At 35.6% G+C, this 26,683-nt stretch overlaps 1 protein-coding gene and 1 pseudogene across 2 annotated transcripts in view; both read right to left on the reverse strand.

Moving 5' to 3' along the window:
- Positions 1 to 26,683, reverse strand: part of LOC113042928 (VPS10 domain-containing receptor SorCS1-like) — a 142,758-nt gene that overhangs the window by 78,016 nt on the left and 38,059 nt on the right. The gene's annotated exons all lie outside the window — the stretch shown is intronic.
- On the reverse strand, positions 22,859 to 22,957 carry LOC113110226 (uncharacterized; annotated as a pseudogene).

Here is a 26,683-nt window from a genome sequence, read left to right on the forward strand (position 1 = left end):
GGATTCCCTGTAAGCTATAATACTGGTGTCTAAATGCTGCAGGCATAGTTTGTTGCGTGCATGTTTCTCCTTTTTTTCGTCTTTTCCCAGATACTGACACAATAAGGTGATGTCGGCGTAAATGAGTTGACATGTTTCAAGTATTCACGCTGGTGTTTTTTTTTTTTTTTTGAAGCAATGAAGCAACCGCGCGAAGCCCTCACTATATAGGATTTTAGAAAGAATGCAGAGCACTAGTGTAGTGTGCAAACTTACCACAGTGTGGATTTAAGAAAGTGTGCAAAGACTTCACGTGCACACTTACCATAACATGGATTTACAAATAATGTTCTAAGGAGGGGCTCTCATGTCACTCTGATCGAGCAGCTCATAGATGGAATCATGCATCTCAAACAATATGTTTGAGAGTCCTCTTCTTTTTCTAGTCTGTTAAACGCATTGGCCATTTTGCAACGAGCCTTCAGCGCGTACTGAGTGAGCGAGCGCCTGACTGAGTCATAACATAACATAAACACAAGTTGGTGTTTTTTTCTTCTTCGGGAGTGTCAGGGGCGTTGCCTGTTACGTCGTTTGGGTTATTGGGCTACCTTGTTGAACGCATATCATTATATTTCTCTTTTTTTTTTCAAATATAATTAATTAGTCCAACGAACCGTTGGAACTCTATTGTAATTATCTATGGATGCGAAGCTTATTAATGTAACATAATTATTCCAGAAACAATGTAGAAAAAAAAAAAAAAAAAACCTTCAATCAATGATCAGTTCACGAGTTCAAACTTACATCTAATCTGAAGGAGAATAGTAGGCATATTTTGGCGTGCTGTCCTGGGGGAGGGGTCCAGGGCCGGAGCATAGCCCGAACCCAAATAACTCCCCCTATCCCTAATTTGGGATTAATAGATTAGAAGTAAGGAGTTGGAGTGGAGGAGGGATGCCGAAAAACTGTCGTGGGACAGGAGATAGGAAGACTGGATATATACTGTATACGCTTGTGTGCTAGTTAAGATGATTAGCTAAACGAGATGCACCTGTGCCAAATTGGATGAATATCTGATCATGCTCCTCCCAAAATTTGTTAATAAAACAACATTTGATGTTTGCTTTCCATTTGAAAAAAAGTGTGGATTTATAATAATCTTATTTTTTAAGGGAAACCCTGAGAAAGAGCAGTTGTAGGCCGAGAGGTGTGGAGCCAGTTGGTTATGTGAATACCGCTACATTACACTCTTGCCTGACCTTGAGGAAAAAGGTTCAGCACTAGAAAGCGAGGGTGGATTTATGACAGCCAAGCAAGTCACAACACAGTCACTGGAACTTTTGTCTTAAAGGGATAGTTCACCTAAATCATGACAAATCTGTCATAAATTACTCAGGATCACATCATTCCTTGGTCTTTGTCTTTGGAATGACTGTCTTTCCTCTGTGAAACACAAAAGAAGATATTTAGAAAAATGTCTTAGTGTTTTTTTTTTTGTTGTTTTTTTTTTTGGTGTTCCATACAGTGGAAGTCAATGTGGTCCAAGTAAGTTGACACAAAAGAAGATAAAAAATGATGCTGTAACATGTCTCTGTATGAGTTTATTATTTGCTTGCACCTCTTTCTCTCGCTTTCTGGCACTTGTCCTTGACTTAAAAACCAAGGACTAAAGTCAACAAAGCTCCCTCACACAGAGGCACAAACAAACAGCACTCACCATCTCCTGTGGATCTGGAGGTCACTAAGTGAACGCACAGCGAATACTGAACTCAGCCAGCAAAACAAACAGACAGATAGAGATACTTTACTGATGCCAAATGCTCAAAACACACATACAGTCTAAACCAACTAGTAAATCTGTTGTGCATATCTGAGTGCATTAGCGAGTGTTTCTACTGAGCGCATGAGTAAGAAAGAGCAGTCTGTGTGTAATGCTGTTACTCTGACTGGGGAATCACCTGGAGGAGCAGCGGGACGGGAAGAGGAGAAGGTGTTGTATTGTCTGATGGCAGCAGGTAGAATCAATCCCCAGCAGCGCTTGTTAAAACACTGTGGTGGAAAAAGCCGTTGGCTAAAAGTTGTTATACCCTCTGTGAGCAAAGTCAGTAATTTGGTAAAAAAAATGCAGCATTTTGTCCAATGCAATAACATAACCAAATAGCATAACTGAATATCATAACTGGCATTATTCAGTAAAAAACATTTCCAAATTAAAAATGACCAGAACAAAACATTTAAACATGAAATTTTCTCTCAAAACATCCCACAGACTCCAAACTTTTCAGTGGTAGTTTATACATTTTAAGTGTGGCTTAGAAATCCAAAAAGTTTTTGGGATCATCAGGTATAAGAATCCCTTGGTGGTTTAACCTATAAATTTACTGTTAAAGTTTTGCAAGTTTTTATAAAATGCTTGTGGGCATGACAGTTATATATATATAAAAATCTGCTGTGTTTTTAGCCCCTAGGTCTACTTCCTATTTTTTCGCTATATAAGTACTTAGAACCAAAATTCATATTTATTTTATTTATTTATTTATTTTCGCAATTCAGTGTCAAAAGCTGTATAGGGAAAACATTTAATCTTCCCACGCAACTTGTCAGGTGTGCTCCATCTCACTTTTGGGCGACAGCATCTTAAACGTACAGTCTTCGAATAATTCAAAGACACAAGCTGAGACGAGATAAGACACAGGGTTGCTTCTTTATGAACATTCAAAAAGAAAACAGGGATCATCTTGCTCAACATAAAAACAGTGAATATATCATTAGCGGATAGAACCCGTCTTTCATGGTGAATTAAGCTCCTGGTACATGCTTGTTGCTTTCCCACTTCTTTTTCTTTTTTCATGTTCTGTATTTCAGAAACATATTGTCAAAAAGTGTCATCTGTCTCAAAGTTTTAAAAGCAGACAGTTGTCAGATTATCAGACAGTGAGTCTGTCTTCATTTGCATATAGTAAACAGATAACAGCATATGCAAATGACGACATTAACATCACCGAAGTAAAATGGAAACAGTCCAGTGTTAATAAGACACTCTTGTACATTTTTGACGGAAAACTGAACAGTAATTAGTGGCAGTGTATGAGAATAAATAAATATATTGTTAGCAATAAAAATAAATAAAATACTTCGGAAGTTAATGGCTACTATCAACTATATGGTTATTCATACAGGTTTGGAACACTTTCACGGTGAGTAAATTACAGATTTTATTTTTTATTTTTGGATGAAATATTCCTTTAAGAAAGGTGAGTTTATCACACTATTTTTTTTTTTTTTTTTTTTTTTACTTCAGTTATATTTTCTGTGAAATTTGTTTCTTCACCAACTTTTTGCAATCTAATTTCTTGTCTTTTTACATCTCCCAAGTCTGATTAATCTAAATGATCCATCCCAGAAATGTTTTTTTTTTTTTTCCTCCTTCATTTAATCAGACTAAATTAAGATTTGTACCACCCACAGATTTAGAAACCAGAATAATGGCTTAATCCAATTACCATATTTGCAAGACAAATACATAATCAAACATTCATTAATCTGAATTTTGATGTGCATAGAAACACAATCAAAGAGCTGAACTAATTGGATATCTCATTTTAAGCCCGAAGCCCCTCGTGACCTGAACTAAATCAACATACCTGTACCGAAACCCAAAACCGCAACCCAGGATGAAAACACAGGGCTGGCCAAATCATTAGCTAATGCCTCTGTGTATGCCAGTGTGACTCAGAAGTTATGATAAATGATGAAGACCACCATCACACCAGATTCATTGCGTCAGGCAAAGTCTGAATGTTTTTTCCAGGACTGTCACCTTGGGATGCCAAATATAGATGTCAGTACCTCATGAGGGGTTTGCTAAAGCTAAACCTAAAATGAAACTAAATAAATCAAATTAATTAATTTAGGATCAGTTTATTTTCCAGTAAATCATATAGATTTTATAATAATACATATATATTCTCTAAAAATAAGTCATATTATATTTATGTCTTGTCTTGTTTCAAGGATGTCAAGATGTCTAAACTTTTAATGAAAAAAAAAAAAAAAACACTTTAATTTATATATTTGTGTCATTTTATGTTTTTTTTACTGCCTTTTTTTATTATTGCCTTTTTGCCTTTCAATTGTTTGACTAAAATGTCATTTAAAATTCTCTCAGTCTTAACAATAGTCATTTTTCTTCTTTTATTAAGCTCCAAATAAGTCCTAATTTTCTGAAAGAAGTTGAATATGAATAGTACATCAGCATTACTTTGCCGTTGCGGCTTGTTTCCCAAGAGCATTATTACCTTGTTACATTCCCATTTCGTCTTCCAGAAAAACCACTGCAGAGAACTTTTTCCCATAATACCTTTTTTAACAAACACCCTACATGTTGCATTAAGTGCAGCTCCGTCGTTAAATAACAAATGGCACAATTTTAGTGACATTATGGGGGGACATTATGTAGAATCTGGGATGGGTTCCCGAAGATAAATCCTAATTGTGAGCATAAAACGTTCATTCCCAAAAGTGCAGTCAGATTCTCTTGAGTCGTGGCAGCATGAAGATTTTCCCTTTGGCCAATTTCACCCTGCGTTCTGATGCAGGACGCTATGCATAAATCAATATCCCACTCAGACATGAGAATAGTTTTAAACAAGACCCTTGATGAGCAATTCTGAGCGCAAAGCTCTCCCTCTTCTTACGGATGACATGCTAGAACATGCTGACATTCTTTACACAGATTGACAAGAGAGAGAGAGACACTTGACACAGACAGATACGTCTTGAGAAAGTCCAGAAAACTAATAGCATGTCCCCTTTGTCCTCTTCTTGTTTCTCTAGCAGTGTTTTTCTTTGTTTTTAAAAAACAAAGCTCTTCTTCAAAAGCTCACAAATTAGAATAATTTTTAAAGTATGAACATACACACACACACACACACACACACACACACACAAACCACATTCAGAAGATCGATGACATTATTAAGTTTATGATTAAAAGAGTATCTTTGATGAAGATCCAGCCTGATCTCAAAACATATCTTTGTTTTAAATGCTGTCATAGGTTTATGATGCATCATTTGAATAAGTTTGTGTTGAATCCTGTGGTTTATGATCTCCTGAGACATATTGTTCTATGGAAACGATATACTGATGATTTTATTATTATTATTATTATTATTATTATGGGGTGGTACTGAATCTGAGTTTCACAGTTTGGTAAATGATAAATGTAGTGTGTTGAAATCTACGATTGAATTCAATCAACAGGAAATTGTTATTATTAAAATATATATACTTGTTCTTCGTAATGCATGCCATCGAAACTACTTTGTAACCGACGGATCTTAACACTGTTAACTGTCCAATCTCATCATCCTGTGTCATTAAAGCACTCGTTACCAATTTCTCAATTTAGTCGTTTTCTCCCCATCCACAGTAGTGATGAAGATTTCCAACAGCAATCACAAATTTGATCAGAGAGATTTAGAACACGATCATATAGGGAAGAGTGGATTCAGTCTGCAGTCAGCCGTTTCAAAGGTGTGTCACAACAGCAGAGTCTTGTTAAAGAAACAAACAACCTTTTCTGAACGTCGTGCCAATTGTTATATTGAATATTTGTCGTAAAGAATACATTTATGATGTTTTACTAAAACACTGGCACACTGAGAGTGATCCCAGCCTCAATAAATCTTTTGATAAACCGCCTCGTCTAGTGTACAGTATAAGAGAACACCTAATCTCTGAAATATTCTGTTAGAGTTGATTTAAAATCTGCTCCTCATTTCTTGAACAAAATACCATATGGGAATTACAGATGTGGAAACTGTGCAATTTCTCATACAAAAAGGTGACTTATACACTGCATTTTACTGCATTACTTTTTTTTTTCTTATATAGTGTAAGACTTCCAATGTTATTTACATGTTGTATTACCCTTGTAGTCTGGTAAGACTAGCAGACCTAAAACAAACCTCATATTTTAGAACATCAGTGTGCAATTAGACATCACAGACATCATAAGGTTATAAAACAAAAAGCAGATTTTAAGTGATTTTCAATTTTAGGACAACACTTTTCTTGTAAAACTTTCTATATTCCAGGATTACGAAACAAAACAGAATTTCAGCGATTTTCATGTTATGAAACCACTTTACTGTTACATTTTCTATAAGATTCCCCATATGTTCAAAGGATAAAAAAAAAAGAAAAAAAAAGTGATTTTACACTTTATTGTAAAATTTTCTATATATTTCCAGGATTAAAACAGCTTTTCTGTGATTTTAGGATACCGCTTTACTGTTAAAAAAAAAGTTGTAAGTGAAAAAAAAAAAGATTGTACTGTAAAATGATAATTCAGTGTCTCACTTGCAAATTAATTGTAAAATTTACTAGCACTTTTTTAATGAACATTTTTCCTACATCAACTTATTTCTATAGTGTACTGCATGTATTTATATTCAAATGTGATTTCTTGATTAAATACGATCACTCAATCAAAAGTAATATTTAAATCAGTAGAGTCTAATACAGCTCCTGTGGTTTGATTGCTTTTCATGTAGATAGCTTGATAAGCAGCTATCAATGCACATTTTCACAGCAGGGATCCAAGATGAGGACAATCATTCCAAAATCAAATAAGGCAATGCAAAAAAAAAATTATTGTTTCCCACTTTGTATGAGTTTGCATGCGAGAAGAATAATAAAAAACAGACAGAACTGTCTGTACGTGTTTGTGTGTGTGTGTACATCTCAGTTTGTGTGAAGCGCATGTGAACACCCCTGTATTTGACAGATCGGGGGCTAAAATGAATGATGTGTAGGAAAACTGTGCTTATTCGAGTGATAAATCATTGTTTTGCAAGTTGCCATGAGGGCGAGATAACACTTGACACAATTATTGAAATGAAATGCATGGTCATTCTCTCTCTCTCTCTCTCTGCTGATAATGCCAGACACACTGCCATTTATGTAAAGGTACTTCCACACTATCTGCTACCAAACCTAAACTTCTGACGTGTGCTAGGCTGCCCTACTTAAATAAAGTGCACCATTTTTAGGCTGCACGACTGCAAATGTTGTCACTAACAAGCCGAATAAACAAGATCAACTGCACAAGCTTGCAGCACATTTAAAGACTCACAGTTTCTTGTTTTGCGTCATGTTGGGGCAAACTTTATATAACTAATCACACACTAGGTGCGTCGGTTACAAGATCGTTTCATTTTCCTCCCCGACTGTGGTTGTGATTCCGAAACTCATTCTCAAACACGCTCTGTGCAACATATCAACGAACAATACAGAGGAAAACAAGGGGGGAAATATGCTAGAGCAGTGGTTGGGGAGCAATTTTATGTTTTTTTTTTTTTTTTTTTTTTTTTTTTTTTAATGGACTTAAAATACAGAAGGCTGATGTGCTCTTAGTTTAAGAGATGCAACTGTTATAAAGGACAAAACTTAGTTAGAATGATAAATCACCAACATCAGAATCATTTAGAATTTTAGTAAACGTCCAACTGAGTTGTAATGATTGTACATTTTAGCTGACAAGTTGTCAATAAAGCATTTCACAGTCTGAATAACACTGATGAAAGTATTTCAAGGACTTACTCTTCACACTCTCAGTTTCACTTAAAGGAAACTTAAAGCTAAGATTCTGGAATATTTAGGTTAAATAATGCGGTCACACTTTATTTTAGGGTCCAATTCTCACTATTAACTAACCATTAACTATGACTTTTGCCTCAATTAACTCCTTACTTTCTGCTTATTAATAGTTTATAATGTAGTTGTTAAGTTTAGGGTATTGGGTAGGATTATGGATGTCATGCATTATATGTACTTTATAAGCACTAATAAACATCCAATATGTTAATAATAGACATGCTAATAAGCAACTAGTTATTAGCGTGGACCCTATACTAAAGTGTTACCAATAATGCTTCTTTTTTTTAACAAAAATAAATAAATTTTTACATCATGAGATAGATTTTTTAATGTTGTGTACATTATGGGACTTTTTATGTAAAAAACAATAAGGTTCTTACTACACAGTCGAATGGAACACAAAAACTTTGAAGCTCAATATCTCAAAACTACTCGGAATGCAGATAGAACCTTATAATTCCAACGGGACGAAATGCTGAGATGTCAAAGATGAGGTGTCTATGCATTCAATTAAATTTACAAAAGTGATTTTATATGCATAAAAAGCCCATTAGATGCATGTAACGTGTGTTTACTGTAATGTTCAAATAACTTTTGAGAAAATAAAATGGCAAAACTTGGGTGAAATAATGTTCCTTTGTCATTCCGTTTAACAGATATATATATATATATATATATATATATATATATATATATATATATATATATATATATATATATATATATAAATGAAACACATTTATTCTTCACTATACTAATTGTAATTAAAATACATAAAAAATATTTTAAATTAATGAAAATGTGGAAAAAAACTGGTTTGAAGGATATTGGCAAATATTGGTAAAGATTTGTACTTACAATTAATTTTTATTTTATTTTATGCTTAAATATACTCCCTTTGTGCCTTTGACTCACATACATTTTAAAACAAGTGCATTATTATGAAAAATCACATCTCTGACTCAGTTTTTATGATTTCAACATTTGAAATGTATTGCAACTCTTTCTGTTTCTTCTAGTATAAATCAATGCTGACATGTTCATGAAAACAATCAACAAAAACTGACATACTTGCAAAAAAAAAAAAAAAGTATCCACAATTTCCACCAAGTTACCATGAAATAATCCACAATCCTGCACCTGGATCACCCTAAAGGACTGAAATCCTGACAGCCAACTACACTATACGTTTTAGTTTAATTTGTTCTTCTTCTGTCCAGTGAGCATCACCACACATATAGTGCACTTTGTTTTTTCAGAACACCCTTTGTGCTTCATGCTTTCCAATCAAAGCTAGTTTTCACCCCTTCTGTCTGATTAGGAATTATTATGGTCTTAGTCTCTATGGCTTTGGTCCTCATAGCCCACCGAGGCTCTTTAGACCCCCACAGTAAAGGCGATGACCATCTATGTTCCTCTTCTGTACTGGAATTGACCATTACCACCAAATAGGACCCCACATGTTATCTGGACTGCAATTTACAAATGCAATCTGGTGTTAAAGAAATCAGTGTGTACAGGATGCAGTCCATACAGTACGATGTGCTTGTAATAGGTCTGGCGAGCGTGTTCTCATTGAGGATGAGTTTTCGAAGGCCAGACGAAGACGTGCGGTGTTAAATTTACAGGAGATAGAACTACAATCAGTGCAGGTCTCAACCCCATCTCAACTTTCTCATAATGAGATGTTGAAACCAAGCACCTGGGACATGCAACCATTTTACTCTTGTGCAGAGATGGACACATCGATATACATGCAAAGACATCTCAGTACAAGCTGTGGCTACAGGAAGAAAATATGCTGATTTCTTTATGGAAGATGCCAGTGTTGTAAAATGGAAGGATTATTGGTTGTGTACTTGTGTTACACTTACTTGATGGAATCAAAATGAGGTGTCACTAAATTCTGTGCTGACAGTAGTACAGTAGCAGTGTAATGCTGCATGTGTGCAATCAATACTAATATCTTTTGACTGATCAAATGAAACTGGACAGCCAACTTAATGCTTTCTCTGTTTTATTGATCAGTATTATGAAGGAAACATGAATCTTGACAGTAATATTTCATTTTTATTTTGCATCTGTGACTTATCTCTACCGAAGTGCAAGTTGTTTAATTAGCATGGGTGACAAAATATAATCGAAAAACAAAAAGAGAATTGAACTTGAATAAACCTGACAAGAACAAAAATACGAAAACTTAACAAAAATAAATGAGATGCATTAACAATAAGATACAACTAAAAACATTCAAGCCAATCAAACAATTGTTAACAATATCATAAAATAAACAGAAAATAAAAATCACATTATCTGTCTAAAATTTGAATTGCATTCCCATTGCAGTAATGCAATTAAAATGAGAGCAGATACCTGCTTATTTCTTCTTCCTCTTTGAAATACTTTTTTTATTTTAAACATCAGTGTGTAAAAAACAATTTCTCATTTTTTATTGATTGATTTATGTAATTGATGTATGCTATACTGTATACTAATAAAGTTTCTGTTAATAATTTGAATTAGATTTTGTTATGTATATATGTATTTATCTTTGTATGTATGTATTTATGCATTTATTTATTTATGTATTTATTTATTGACTGACTGATTTGAGATTTAATTTTAGTTTTAGTTTATTTAGTGAGAGTTTTAGTACTTCAACTTAAACAAAATGAAAATTAGATTGAAGGTTTTAGTTGTTGTCTCAAACAATATCTCCAACTCGGGTCCCAAGTTTACACTCTAAAGTTAGAGATAATAAACATTTATCATGCCAAAATACTGAAGTCTACAATTAAAAGTTATGCATTTTAAAAATAAAATTTATTTTCCATTTTTTCAAGAGACAATTTTACCAGTTTTTACTATCAAACTATCCTTTTTCTGCAGTTTGATGAATTATAAGAGAAACATGAAGCAAACTTGACACTTTCATGAAGCGCATTATTATTGAGCTCATTAGATATATGATTGCTAAAATCATTTTTGAGTGTATTTTCTTTGAGTAGGATCCTGTTTAATATTGGCACAGTTTTTTCTTCTACAAAACCCCTAGTGACACAGAATTATAAATCAGGAGCGAGTCTCGTCTGTGAGAGACTTTATCAAACTCAAACATTGACTCAAGTGGCTCCTCTGTCTGTCCACGATAACACCAAAATCTCCAAATGGACAGAACATCACAACAGTCTGAGATCAGTTCCATGTCCCAATAAAATTGGTACCCTTCTCCAGACTGAAAGGGGGGTGTTTGGGAATTTGTGAGACCAGACTTTACTGATCTCAGTCTTTAGAATTAATCAAGACAGCATTGCCCAGTGGATAATACGGGACGTGTTGTAACCCAATCAATATTTGGCCCTGCCACATCGCATATATATCTCCCATGCTGGATATTGATGAATTAACCTTAAATAGCCTTAACTAGTTATATGCAGAGATCTCGTGGAGTGGGTGGAAGGAAGGGGGCAAACATCTACTAAAAGGCTTTAGATGAAAATGAGTGGTGTTGTGTTTGGACCCCACAGCTTGTATGCACTTGATTGATCACTGGATCTCTGTTTCTCTGGCCTCCATGCATTAATGGCTTTCCTTGCACCCTCCAATTACTCTCAGGAAAATGATTCGAGCCTCTCTTGATGTCTAAGAGTGACTGGAAATTTCTGAACTGGATCCTTTCCAACTTAATGCATAAATTAACAGGGTGTCATCGAAAGGAAGATGAGATATTCATCGCACCAGTCGAAGGAGACTCATGTTACTGTTACCAGAGGAATCTTACAGCCTGCTGTGCATTGGTTAACCATAGGCATGTGTTATGTACCTGCATGTTTATGAGATCTTGTAACTGAAGAACTGAAGGAGCGAGGCTGCAAGGCTGGATGGCTTCGGAAAGAGGATTAAGGGCGGAATTCTCAGTGGTGGAGCGCAGGGGTGGGAATGGAACACTGATGCGGGGAGATAGACAGAGGATGGAGAGTGAGAGGGAAGATGTGTAGAGAGGGATGAAGTGTTGACAGATAGGCAGAACAATTTTTTTATGGCTTCAAAGCTATCGATGAGGAAAGAGGCACAGCAAACGTCCTCACACAAAAGCTGCTGGCCGCAGCGTTTACTGCTGCTCTGAAATATGTGCGCAGTTAAAAATATATGACTACTGTGAAAAGAGAAAATAAAACTGAAAATAAGGCAGAAATAACTTTTTCCCCCTGTTTTCCTCTTCATGAGGATGCACCAATGGCAGTTCTGGGTTTTCTGTGAAAGATAGATAAAGTAAATAAATAAATAAAGCTCTATACGTTACATGGTTATGTTGTACGTTATCATTTTACAGATTTTATTATCCTAAAAAATTATATGAAAAACGTTTATTATGGAAAATACAAAAAAAAAATGTACGGTGTATTTATTTTAATATTTGTCATGAAGTTTATAGGTTCATTTTTACTAAATAAAAAACAACAAGTAAAATAAAAGGTAAAAATAATAAACAAAGGTGTCTGGTGTATTTATTGAAACATTTGTGACAAGTTTTTATTATTATAGGTTAATTTTTACTAAATCAATCAATCAAGCATTGTTGGTCTTCGTGTTCAAATAGTGCAAACAGAAATGAAAAGAAATTAAAGTCAAGAAAATATGTAATGAATTTAACATTCATAAACGGCTGGATTAACCCAGATTATCAAAAGGTAATTTGGGTATCCTAAAGATGAGTTTAGTAAAAAAAAAAAAAATATATATATATATATATATATAATAATAATAATAATAATACAAAAATACAAAATAACAGGCTTAACCCTAATGCAATTCCACTCTTCTGTTTAGCCTTATCAGCATTTGGAATTAGCAAACCTCATCAAGTTCACTGTCTGCATATATGCAGAGAGTAATTAATCATATGCTAATATATTGACTTGGCTTGGAGAAAAATAAATTGTGAGCTAAGCTGGACCTGATTAAAACCTGCCTCACACTTCATGGAGAAGGAAACGTCTCAAGTGTTCATTGTACCGAAACACTTCGTCTTCAGCTGTCATTAGACCGATACCTGCATGTTTCTTTTATGAAAGTAGTCTGTATAATGATTTATTTTTCAGACAGCTGCCTTAATTAAAAGTGAACTTTAAATAAACCTAACCGTCACTGGGGTTTAGACAAATCATATTAAATCATACGAGTGAGGTCGTACAAATTCGTACGAATAAGCCACCTCGTAAAATACGTACGGATTGGCCGTGAGATAGCGTTGGTCTGTCTGCAGTATCCATGTGTCTGGAGACATCATACAAGTTCTGCAACCGTCTTGTTCAGCACAACACGGCTGCACCATCTTGTGAGCCCGTGCGAGTGCGTGTGCCTCTTCATCTGCTCTCTTTCTCCAGTCTTTCCCATCAGATTCAGGTGGCAGGCAATGCTGCGTCTAGTTCTGATGTTCAGAAATAGAGTCAGAATCCGAGGAAAGCGTGCATCTGTCAGGGTCCATAAGAGAAGACCCTGTCATTGCTTTAAACATCCCTTGCCTTCCATTTCCTTTCATTGCCAGACTGTATGTTACATGAAAATAGCACGGAAAATGCTAATGCTTGGGCTGAACATTGATATTTGGTCATTTAGTGGCATCATGCAGAGACGCACGATAGTATGTGGTGGTAGGAATCTACAATTCCACGCTTTCGTGAAGTGGATGCTGGAGGTAGAGTGATTATGAGAGAGAGTGAGAGAAGATCTCTAAGAGTGTGGATGTGAGGGTCCTTTCAGGAGAAATTGAGGCTCGGAAGAGAACTGCAAAAAGTCTGTGAGATGTTGCAGAAGTAAGTTTTTAGTAGGTTGAAATGTAAAAAAAAGTTTGAAAAGTCTTAATATGTATTTTAGTGCTTATGGCTATTTATTAAAAACAAACTTAATTTCAGCTCAACATTTCGCAGAATGTTTTTTCGCTAAAAGGTTTAGCATTTCAAATGCTGCTATGTTTACAGGGTCCCAAATTTATTTAGCTGCATTATAAATACAATATACATTTCCATTCAAAAGTTTGGAGTTATGGAAAATACAGTATAACCAGATATATAGTGAATTATTATAATAATTTCAATAGCTTTTTTATATTTTTATTTGATATATTTTTATATTATTATTTCCATTTTTGATATATATATATATATATATATATATATATATATATCCTTGGTTTCTGACATTTCAAAATGTACACACAATACACGGAAATACTAAGATAAGAGGCCCATTTACTGTACATCAACAAGGAAATGTGTGACGCAGATATAATAAAACCATGCTTTTAAATACAAGTAAATTACAACTATTAGTTAAGGATGAAAGACTCCAGCTGTTTAAAATACTCAGAAGTCCTTCTTGTCGAGTCGAGTCAGGTCTAAAGTCATATTAGGTTGAGTCTGGAGTCTATTAAAATGCGACTCGAGTGCAACTTGAGTCTGAGTCACTAACTCGAGTGCCCATCTCTGGTCTTTACAGTCACACTTGATCAATTTAAAGCATGCTCGCTGAATAGGTATTCATTCTTTTCAGAAAAAAACATTGTACTGACCCCAAATTTTTTAACAGTAGCATTACAGAGTTAAGTTTTTGTGTGTGTGTGTGTGTGTGTGTGTGTGTGTATGAACGTATTAATCCAGGACTAAATCAGGTTAAGCATTGCCAAACTAAACTGGCAGCCTTCTGTGCTGATCTGAAATCAGTGCTGCTATATTTCCTGTATATTGAGTGTAAGTGGGGAGATCAAGTCCAGGCTCATTTTGGATTGGATATCCTTAAGCATATATTTCCCAATTTTAACCTTGTGACCCTGATATGAAATTTCTGCACATTGTTCTCTAAATTAATCTCCAGGGGAAAGAAATAATGAACAGATTCCTCGGTATGCAAGGAATAACATAAAATCGGGACCAATTACCACCCATCTAAAGCACAGACAAATGAAAAGACATAAATAGAAGGAATTCTATCATGAACAGTTCTCTGACAGTCATTTCGAGTGTCGTACCTTTACATAATGTACTGAATTTATTATCATCAGAAGATCCACTCTGCTTAATTATTTCCAATTTGACCCAACAATGCCATAGCTCATTGCAATGAGAGAGAAACTGGATGATTGTCATCTCAGCATTCATAAAGCAGAGTTTTATGGCATAATTTGTTGACATGTACTTGTACTGCACTTAAAGTCCCATTTATGTCTGCATTTTGTGACGATCTATGCAACTGGATGATCTTGGATCTGTGACAGAGCTCTGGACTTTAAAAGTTGTTTTTATTTTTTTTATTTTCTTACACTTTTTTATTATTAAGATAATGCTTCTTTTGAGTGACTGCCATATACATTGATGCGATCAATATAGATAATGCATCCTTGAGCATCAGAGCTCACTAAATCAGACTGAGCTACCATTCAAATGCAGTCTGGTAGATACGGCAGCCGCTGTTATACTATATATGTTAGCAATACAAAATCACTGTCCTCAAAAAACCTGACCCAGCACTGTAATTATATTGCACTGCCCTATTAGTGACCCAGCCATTTTTCACCAGGATTGAGATATCGAGTAGTCAGACCAGAAAGATTGTGCTCTGCATATAAGAAAACACACTTGGCTATCCTGTGAATGCATTTAAAGCACACAATCCATGGTAAAGATGCACAGGTAAGCTCTACGCCCCCAAAACACCTCCCTTCTCATGTGCCCTTTTTGAATCCATTTGCTTCCATGCCACGACGGCACATTTCTCCGCTCTGTGAAATTCCTCTGATGGAGTTGTATTAGGTGCCATTTCGCTAAGACTCAGAAGTGACCGGCGCATAGCAGGTATCCCATTATTTCCCGATGACCACGGTAAAACACAAGGTCAGAACTCAGCAGATCTTGCTTCCAGCAGACTTGCATTCCATTTAGATGCAATTACTGTGCGGATGTAGAATTTCATATCATCTGTCCAAATCTCATCCATTTTACTTCTACCGTCCAGGTCCAACAAGTATTTGACAGGGTACGATAAGAGCAAAGCTTGCTGTATCCCAAAACCTAGTGAGCTGCCTACAGGAACAGCATTTACTGGCACGTTCCCAAAAAATCATAAATTTCATAAAATACCTTGTTTTAACAAATGGCAGAATCATAGGTTTACTTAGCGGAGAAGGCAATTGTACAGTGATGCATACAACATGGTGGATGATGATAGAGGTTTGTAGATTATAAATAAACTTATATTTCATATTTAAACTCTCATTAAGAATGTATCCAGTACTTGTGTGTGCTATTTATATGCTCATTAACGCCATTAGCTTAGCAGCATGCCAGACTACTGCCAGAACTGAGCAGTAAACGCCATTATCTGCAGAAAGAATGATTTATTTTAAATGAGTTAGCATTTTAGCACTTTCCATTGTGGTTGCTAACAAGTGTCTACTGTCAGGATTGGCTAATTGTACGCAGTGAAAATTTAGCGCTGAAAAGGCATGGATTGCATATGCATTTGTAGGACTTTCTCATACATACAAAACATTTCTGCGAGGAGAGTATTTGCATGAATCGTGAGAGTCTTGCACTGCTCTTTGTAGATTGTGATGTGTATTATGGAAACAATCCAGCTGTGTGTTCTCTAATATGTGCATCGTCAGTAGAACCATCACAGAACTTTCCACTTCCATCGTGCTTTTATGTGATTGTGTTCTCATGCTTATTGGCCATGTTTGGGAAATCTGTCCTTATATCTTGAGACACAGGTCTTGTTAGTGGTTTTCAGTTTTGTTTAAGGTAATTAAATCAACAGTTTAATATGAATAATATGTAAAAATATGACATTTGGGGTTTAATAAAAACCTGCTGTTGGGGTAAATTGGCATAATAATACACATCTGGTAGAGTTCAGGGTTTTGATATGGTTGATATATTTATTATTACTACTGTAAAGCTTGATTTATAATGGGATCTCCTTAAAAAGCTTTCTGAATGTTAAAATTTTTAATTAGTTTTTTTTTTTTTTTTTCAGAATAATTGAAATTTTTTTGGATCTCAGCAAACTCGAGCAAAATTATACACAAGCAAAGTGTTTTTCTGATTCCATAGTTTTCTGATGAGCTAAACAACTGCAGATCACTTCACTGCAGACTCTTTTTCGACTACTCTCGACTTCAGAGATGTCACAGAGAGGTGTGATCTTTCTATCCCAGTGAAGTCTGTCAGTTATCAGTGACTATTCTATTCTGTTCTATAAAAAAGAAAAAGAAAACACAATTTAAATAGTCAGATTATGTGGATTCCTGCCCAACCCTGCTCAAATCCATCATGTTCGTGTTTCTCTGACAATTATTTGTCTTAAGAACAAATATTCTCATCCAAATTACCAGCTGTTGCTCTCCACTGATAACTGAACTGTTGTTCAGCTTGAATCGTCATCTCATCTCATCTCATCTCATCTCTTTTATGTTCACATTTGGTTTTTAACAACTTTCAATGCTTTAAGCAGCATTGAAAACTCTGGAAAATGTTGTATTGTAAACATCGGTATTCCAAACCCCAAATCCTGACCCTGAAAAAAAATAAACAAACAAATAAATAAAAAATCTATAAAACATATCCGAAATGTAAAGAATTTCTTCTAAAATAGTTTGCAATCTATCCACTCTGGAAAGACAAATAAGAATAAAGTTTGTCAAAGGAAGAATACATCAATAGCTATTATGCCTATGCCTATGGCAGCAGGAACAAGTTGAGATGGTGAAGGTTGAATAAATAGTGTTTAATGTACTGCGATAAAAGTATTTATGTATAAACAGATGGCCTAGTGCACATGTACATCTCACCACAAGCCTCTGAGGTAGTTACGCAGGCTCTAAAATGAATGCACTGTCAGTGAAAAATTAAGTCAAGCCCCTGAAACCATAACAACGAAGAAGATAGATTTCATGAGGGGGGACCTTCATGTATTTCAAACACATCGACACAGTATAACCTGTGTATAACACGTGTATGCGAATGACATTGAGAACTAAATTTAGACAGGTGGAAAACCCAGGTCTGATGGCTTTATTTAAACTCTAAATCGGAATCTTTACCTAAACACATGCTCAGCGAGAACACAATGACTCATAATCTGACTCTAACACTAAAGCTCCTCATATAGCCACTAATGACACTAAATCAAATAAACTAGCCCAAAGCCTAATGGGTAATTATCGAGAACGCCACATGTGCTCACTTTTACTTTTTAGAATGCCAGTTGGAGTTGAATGTTAATTGCAAGCGACCTCATAACAGCTGTCTAAAATGGCTTCACCACTGTTCTGTAATAAAGATGTGAGATCTTACACTGACTTACACCACACACAACCTTGTGTAAATGTGTAACGATCATCAATACAGCATACAATAACTCAACCAAGGGTCCTCAGCCATCTTCTAAGGGGGCTTTTTCTATGATTATTAATATATTAAAATAATATAAATCAAATGCTAAAAACACACACAAAAAAAATGTTTTCTATTTTCCCCTCTCATTAACGATTTTCATTGAAAGAGCATACAGTTCTTGGAACTTTTGGAAGCAAACAAATTAATAGTGGCTATTACTATATCAACACTCCCAGTTTCTATATATAAAAAAGTTCTGAAGCAAGCAGCCATTTCATAATTATGGTAGAAATATAACAAATATTGAATATTAGAACCACTGAAATATATCTATCACTAATCAATATGCACATATTATTATGACATCACACATTTCTGAGAGAGCAGTGACTTACACTGCATGGACAAAAAACAATGCCAGTATGAATCAAAATGGTTTAGTTATCAACATCTTCTTTTGTGTTCTTCAGAAGAAGAAAAAAATAAATGCATACAGATTTGACATATTGACATGAGGGTGGGTTACTAATGGCAGAGTAACCATTTTTGGGTGGACTTTCCCTTTAATACTAATCAGATATCAGTTGTTAGTATCAGCTGGAACTGAATCCTGAATAAAATTGTTGCACTGGTTTCACCACGGTTGTCATGCACACAAAATACGTCATTACTTAATATTTCCATATTTTGATTTGATTACACTTTATTTGACATGCTATTTGGGGAACGCCATCTTACATATTCATCTAACCGTGTCTCTGATGCTTTGTCTCTGCATTTCTCTCACTCTCTCTTTCACACAGACACACACCCAACCTCCTGCCAGTCCTGTCTGCATCTCCCCAGCCTCTCTATAAAAGGAGCCTTTTTAAGGGGTCTGTGTCAGGGAGAATAGGCCCAGGAAGCTTGCCAGAGGCTTTCCAATGGAGACAGAGCACTTTAATGCTGCTACATTACGCTGAAATCAGCACAAACAGAATGGAGAAAAAGGTAGAGACAAAGAAAGAAACCAGGAGAGAGACTCATGAAGACAGACGGGGAGGTAAAGTCTGATGAGTACTACACAAACAATACATTTTTTCTAAAAAAAAATAAATAAAAAAAATAAAGGAAAAAACGAGGAGGTTTAGCATATATATAATGACAATTATAATAATATTTCAATATTTTATACTAAATTTACAAAATTATGCAAAAAATTAAGATGATGATTTGATGAAAATGATTTAATGGCTAAGTATGACATTTCAACCAATCAATGAGCTGTAAAGGCCATGTGACTATTCACCCTGGAGCCAGAAAATTACATCATAACAATGCAGAAGATTGGCTAATGACACACACACAAAAAAATAAAAACCTTCCAGAGTCTTAAAGTTTCAAAGTCTTAAGCAGCGAGGCGGTGATTTGATATGTGCTCGTGCCCAAGGGAGCAGTCCACATTCTTCATGTATTATTAAACGAAAAGAAAATGTAATGTATGTTTAAGCAGTTGTTGAACCCGAAGCTGTTTACACTGAATGCAAATATCATACCACTGAAAATAATGACATTGTGTGCTAATATATTTGTTTATGTGAGTAGTTAAATATTTATGGGACATTTATTCTACTTTATTGTTTGCTTTATGCAACACAGAGTTTTCAGCATACTGCCATTAATTCCAGGGACATACTGTATATCACCAAAGAATAGAATATAATAGAATAGAATAGAATAGAATAGAATAGAATAGAATAGAATAGAAGTAATTGTTTTGTAATTTTATAATTATTAATTTTTTGAACAAATCTGCAAACAAGTTGATTTGTAAAAGTGTCAAAAAACACTTTTTGTACAGTAATATATAGTCAGCTAAATGTTGTGATTTTATGAGCTTACTAAAACTGACTTTATGTCCAATTTACAAAAGGGGCGCAACGGGGCTATGGCATTTAAAAAAGTTTGAATGTGTTGTGTTGTTGTGTTGTGTTATGTTGTTTATGCGGGAAAGAGGTGAAATTAGAGGTGTGCGCCTCTGTGCCTGCAAACAAAACCCCATGCCACAAACAAGGCTGACTAGGCTTGTTTTAAAAGTCCTATGTAAATGAGGCTGGAAGGTGTTGTAGAGGTTATGCCAGAGTCTGTCTTTTTGTTGACTCTCTGATATCAGTCTTGGTCTAAGTAGAGAAAGCTGGTTATGGGCAATGCAAAAGGCCAGAGCTTCAGGTAGAAGCCTTCCCACTGTGCTTTTAATAAGAGCCTCTCTCTTTCTCTCTCTCTAAGGAGCTGTACTGCTAAATATATTCCAAGCCATGGGTCTGTGATGAATAAAACATTGCATCGTTGAAACTTAGACTTTTGCACGACAATTACCAAATGCATCTAGACATAGCAAATGTTTCTTGCTAGATCAAGGAATTTAAACAGTTTGTCCTTTTAGTGTTTCGATTAAAATGCAGACGAGCAAAACACTGCTCTTGGGTCGGTGCTCAGCCTCAGCACAGCCTTCACAATTTTCTTAATTTTTATTAAAAGAGCGGCCAATTAATCAAATACTAACTTTCATGTTACATTTCATATTACATATTAATGTTCATGAATTAAACATTACCAAAAAGGTGAATGTTATTTAACATATTTAAGTATGATGGTTGCCACATCTGCAATCTCAAAAACAACACATTTTAATTTACTTTAAACATATAACAGTACTAATAACCCTAGTTCCTATATAAATGCATATACACATCTATATGATCACTAAAACCATCCCAGTCTCATAGAAAATAGTAATAATAATAATAATAAACATGCAATGACATTCTGACAAAATATGATGGTTCTTCTTGCATCTTTCACAAGTCTTACAAAGTAAAATTTAAGGTGAAGGCATGGTCTTGGTCTTGGAAATTAAATATCTGGTCAGTGGAATCATAAATGCTTTATTACATTTGAAAATAATGTACAACCTATGCTAAACCATACTCATAACTTACTGAGCAAGCAAACATGAGATAAAAACACAATTACTAAAGCAAACATACCATTTTTGATTCCTTCTACAAGTCTTTGAGTTCTTTTATTATGACTTGTTTCACCAGAGTGTTCTGTATAGCAAGTGCATTGTTGTACCAGGTGAGCTACCGAGCAATTTTACTATGTCAGAAAAGCCATTCATATGGAGTTGGTTATGTGATGCAAATGTTCACTAATCATTCACTATGGTGAAGGTATTTTGAGGTCATAACATAGTATTGTGCAAGGAATCGTGTAAAAATAAGTATTTATTAATCGATATTTTTTATGAAAAGGAATAAAATGAATTGGTGTTTTACTTCCACTAGTGTTCATTTCAGCTAGAAATTGAATTGTATGTATAGGTATGTTTTTTTTTTTTTTTTTTTACTTTTGTAAGTAGAGACATTTTTGTAATGAGCTCAGGTTGGCTAAATGAAAGTTTAAAAGTATAGACAGCTTTCATTTGCCATCCTTGTCAAAGAAGGAGTAAATACAAGCTCATGGTCATAACTAATGTATGGTCGCACACTTCTAGTGTTGTTCCTGTGCAGGCCACAAAAAAAAAAAAAAAAAAAAAAAAAATTTAGTTGATTAAAGGTTGAAGAATTTCTAAATCAGGAGCTAAATGAATGAGCAGTGCTCCAGCTCTGCATGTCCATTGATTTGCAGTATGGAACTGGAGCTGAGAGTAATCTTGTGCACGCACGCAGTGCATGCAGTGCTGTGTAATCTGTGAGACATAGACTGCATGCTAGAACAGGACCGAGAACTGAAGTTCACAGTGGCACCCAACAGAACGGACGAAATAACGTCTGAACATTCAGGAGCCCACAGAGGTCATGCAGTATAATTGATCTATTTTTCAAAAAAACCCTGTGGTGCAAATCAAGTATTTAATGTTGTTTACATGTCTATCTGGTGTTTTTAATGTTTAAAGACAATCCATGTCCATGATTCATCAGTCAACACCACAGCTAAGCATTTTCTCCATAAAACTATAGTGCAGCAAAGAAAGTCTCAAAAATGCATTACCATCAAACTTGTGACCACTGCTGTCTACTTGTGAGGTAGGGATTTTCATATCAATTAGCTAATGTCCAAAGCATTTCTACCTAAGAAAGTTGTTTTTCAAAAGGTAGCTGTCTGAGATGATGATGTAACATAGTATTAGCTATTTGATAAAGTAGTCAAGCCAAAAGCTAATGATATCAATTATCGTTACATTTCCGATGTTGTAGAGAGCAATAAATAAAATGCATTACCATTCTGATACATTTGACTTCAGCGACAACTGATTTATGAAGGAATCACTCTGGCCAACTGTGTTCTTGACTCAGTCTGAGTTTTTCTCATTTTCTTTTAGAGTAGTCAGTGGATGAGTTTCTGACCATCTTGCCCAAACTCTGCTAGTTAGTAAACAGCTCATATAAAAAACACTTTATCTGCATGCTAGCAATATACTACTGTACATCACTGAACTGGGATATTCCTGCCTAGCACTTTCTGTGGAAGTGAAAGTGAAATGCTGCATAGTAATCACAAAAAAAAAGCTCACACTTGAAAGAAAGTGAAAGTGAAAGTCGTGACATTTGTCAAGTCTGGTAGCCCATATTTGGAATTGGTGCTCTGTATTTAACCCATCCAAGTGCACACACACAGCAGTGAGAAGTGAACACACACCCGGAGCAGTGGGCAGCTATAGATCCAGCACCTGGGGAGCAACTGGAGGTTCAGTGCCTACAACTCCTGACAGCACCGAGACTCAAACCAGCAACCTTCTGGTAACTCTTGCTCTCTAACCATTAGGCCACAGCTGCCCCCAAAAGATGTAGCGCTTCATGGACTTGCGTGTCATCCTTTCACAGGAGCCATGCTAATCTTCTCTGTATCGATCCAATTTTAGTATGACTAAATTTTAGTCATAATTTTAGCACGCCGTGGTAAGCACAAGTGTGACTATTATGAATTTCAAGCCTGTAAGCAAAAACTTGTGACTATTATGAATTTCAAGCCTGTAAGCTAAAATTTCAGAATAAGAGGGCCCTCTAGTTAGCATAATTGTTGCATAATTCCTCTCATAAAATAATCCCTTTAAAGCAAGTGGTCTTGTAAAGATTGCGTGATGTAAGAGGGAAGCTTTCTGACTCACGTACAGCAGCTGGCAAAGGCAACATCAGAGGAACAGAACAGCTGATGCTCCCCCTATTAACTTTCAACTTATGGATATGGTGGCACCTCTCCAAAGATATCCTGAACCCAGGAGCCATGATTGCCAAGGTCATATCTGATGAAAACATGATGAGACACCAGTTTATATTTTATCTCTCTCCCTGTTTTTTTCCTTGCGATCAATTTTTCTTCCTGCTCCCTTTTTTATTGCACGGTGGGAGATGTGAGCTTTTAATTATAACCTGAACTGGTGGGTTAATTGAACATTACAGAAGCCCAATTTCATGTTACAGCAAATCAAGATGTTACTTATGCAAATTGGGAGATATCCCTCAGGGGGGTGGGGACGCCTCTTTGGATGCCAATGTCACACTCCACTCTTAAAGTGCACACTGTGCTCTGAGTATACGTCTAGTGGCAAGAAAGAGCATTTTATGAGGTTTTTGCTTTTAAATGGGTGTGTCTGCCAGCCTTATTTTCTCATTTCTGTCCATCACACTTAATGTATCCATCACAGTATTCGAGACTGTGCCCTTTCTGAAAATTGATCAAATTTTAGAGGACAAAGAGGATACAATCAAAATGTTTAGATATTAATCACTAATTGTCAAGAGGCCCAAACTTGCAGAAATCAATCAGTTTTACTTTCTGAGCCTGGATTATAAAATCATTTTAAATATGCACTTTAGGATGCATAAATAAATCTAATTTCTGAAAATTTTAGAAACAGTATGCTGTAACGAATCCTCATTTTCTGAAATTAGGTTTAATATGCATTGCAAAGCATCAATTCAAAAAAGAAGATTCATAAATGTTTCAGATCTTTGCACAACTTGTGAGATTTCTGCTCATTACCAGGGTTCACTATTTCATTAATTTGACTATTTATCAAAGAGTTTTAGATCAAATTGAAATGTTGGGTTGTCATCTCTAACCTACCCCTTTAACAACAACAAAAAGCCAATCCTTAAAACAAATACCCTGCATTATAATTGACATCTCTTTTTTTTTCAGTTGACAAAAATCTTGAGTTGAATACTACCGTTTATCACTAGATTTTTAATTAAGCTATATCAGTTAGAGTAATTACCATAATTAGTGTAAATTCTAATGTGTTCCAGCTAGTGTTGTTTGTCAGACATAAGTGGCGCACCATTTCTTCAAGCTGTTTTATTGTTGTTAAAAATTTGATTGTGACAAATCTGCCACTTTGTTTCAATTCCCAACAGAAGTTCCACCAATGAAGCCGTTCGTCTGTAAATTATCTGCTTTATATTTGTAAAAAAAAAACTAATTAAAAACAATCTCTTGCAAGTGCATCAATAAGGAAACATCATCCATTGAAAGAAAAGTCATCAATATGTCCTTCTATTGATTATTATTTGCTGCTATTCATCTTGTATTATTTAAGCAACCATAATCTCAAGATATATGCCACAAGTGGTCTTGGGATTTGTTCATTTACAAGCTGTTTCTCCCATTTTGAGATGAGTTGCGCATGATTTTCAGTTCAGAGAGATGTCTAATTGATTTAAGTGATTTTTTTTAGTTCAGTTTAAATCCATAAACATGTTGTATGTGCAAAACTGTTACCAATTCATTTAAAAAATCAAACAAATATATCAGCCGTTTAAATAAAATCTTTCTTTGCAATGCAATGCACTTAAAATGGTCAAAGTAAAGCCAATGACATCTTCCAAAAGCACATCACCAACCACTAACCACATCAAGACTAAACTTGTGATCCAATATAGATGTCAAACAAATAAACACAGGGAAGCACGAACAAAGGCTTAAATGATTACAGTTTAGTCAATGCTAGAGTAATGTTTCATATCAAAGGTTCGCAGTGGTGGCTGAGGTGGTTGCACTGAAGCTGTGGAAGAATTACTGAAGCTCTTTACTTCCTGAAAGCTCTGTTTGTGCTGGGACCCTGAGGGAAAACCCAACCAGTGGGCCATATGTGTGTGACAACAAAAGACAAGAGTTATTTTTGCCTTTATATTCTTTCCCTCTTTTCTCTCTCACCTGCTCATTCCCACCTTGACACCTGCACTGAAGAACCCGGGAGTTGAACTTCGTTAAGGGGAGCTGTCAAACCAGACAGCAGGAACAGAGCTTGGTTGGTGGGATGAAATGTGAGCAGTCTGGTCTCCACATGAACACACACCTGGAGATTGTCCCATTCTGGGCTTTGCTAGTGAAACTTACAACCGATCTAAGACCGGCTTCTTGTGTGCGTTCCCTGAGCTGAACGTATGAATAACTTATAAAACTGATCTCAGATCTGTTTGAAACTATTGTCAGCAGTGCGCTCCAGCCACCAGCTGTTAACAGGTGCTTCAAGAGGAAATGAGAGGACAGACATCTGTGAGATGAACCAAAGGTTGTCTACCTGTGGAGTTGCACAAGTTTACGTTAGCATAATGTCTGAAATAGTTCATTCCTCACATGAGAGCGGATTTTAGGCAGGACAAACTGAATAAAAGATCTTCTTCCTATAACATTAACATTTGAGTTGGTGTGCGTTCTGATTAAAGCACAGAATGACGCAAGTGTGAGTAAATGATGGAGGCACAAACATTATGCATGAAGGATACTTTTAAAGTGTGCTCATTTATGAAAAAGGAAATTTTTTACATGATTTTCGCATTTTTTCGCATTTTATTAGAAATAAAATGCGAAAGAAGATTATCTCTTCCTCTCCGTATCAAATCAAATCTTCTCATTTTCTTTTGAATAAAGGTCTTACCTAAGGATAGACTGTTTTTGGGATCTTAAAACAAGATGTTCTTTCAATAAGACAGGAAAAACAACACCAACTCCTCAAAAAAAGGAGTTCACTAATTCATGCTAAAAGCATGTTCTCATCGCAAAACATGTTTAAATATCTTCAAATAAACAACATACACATACATAAATATATTTGATGACGAGTTTTTTACTTGTCTAAAATTAACTTGTAATTTTTACACAAGGTCTCTAATGGCAGACCCTCAGCATTTTCTTTTCAGAAAATTCTGCTATGTGCTCTCTCAAAGAAGAGACAAGTCTCATCAGCCCTTTCTATTTCACTCGGCTGACTCCTTAACACCACACTTTCAAAATAAAGACTAAAACCCGTCGAGGCGAGGGAACGTGCTCCTCAGCCTTTGCTCTGTAGGGCGGCTTGCATCAGCTCGCGAGACAAGACAAAGATAAAGACTCGGAGACGGATGTCAGAGTACCAGTCCGGGACAGTACGGTGTCAGCTACATATGCATGGAAGGATGGTTCGAGGCCAAAGGGGGTTGAAAAAAAGCACGCTGAGCCCACTTTGCTATCAGCATCAAGATCAAAGTCATTTTCTGCCACCTCGTACTTTTGCTACAGGCTCTGAGCCTGAGAGACAGAGAGACGTGGTGCACATGGGACAGGCTTGTGCTGCTAAACTGTGGCACAGAGCCTCCACTGTGCACTTTTATAGCCACCGAAGT

Source organism: Carassius auratus, chromosome 1, assembly GCF_003368295.1.
Source record: "Carassius auratus strain Wakin chromosome 1, ASM336829v1, whole genome shotgun sequence".
Taxonomy (NCBI): domain Eukaryota; kingdom Metazoa; phylum Chordata; class Actinopteri; order Cypriniformes; family Cyprinidae; genus Carassius; species Carassius auratus.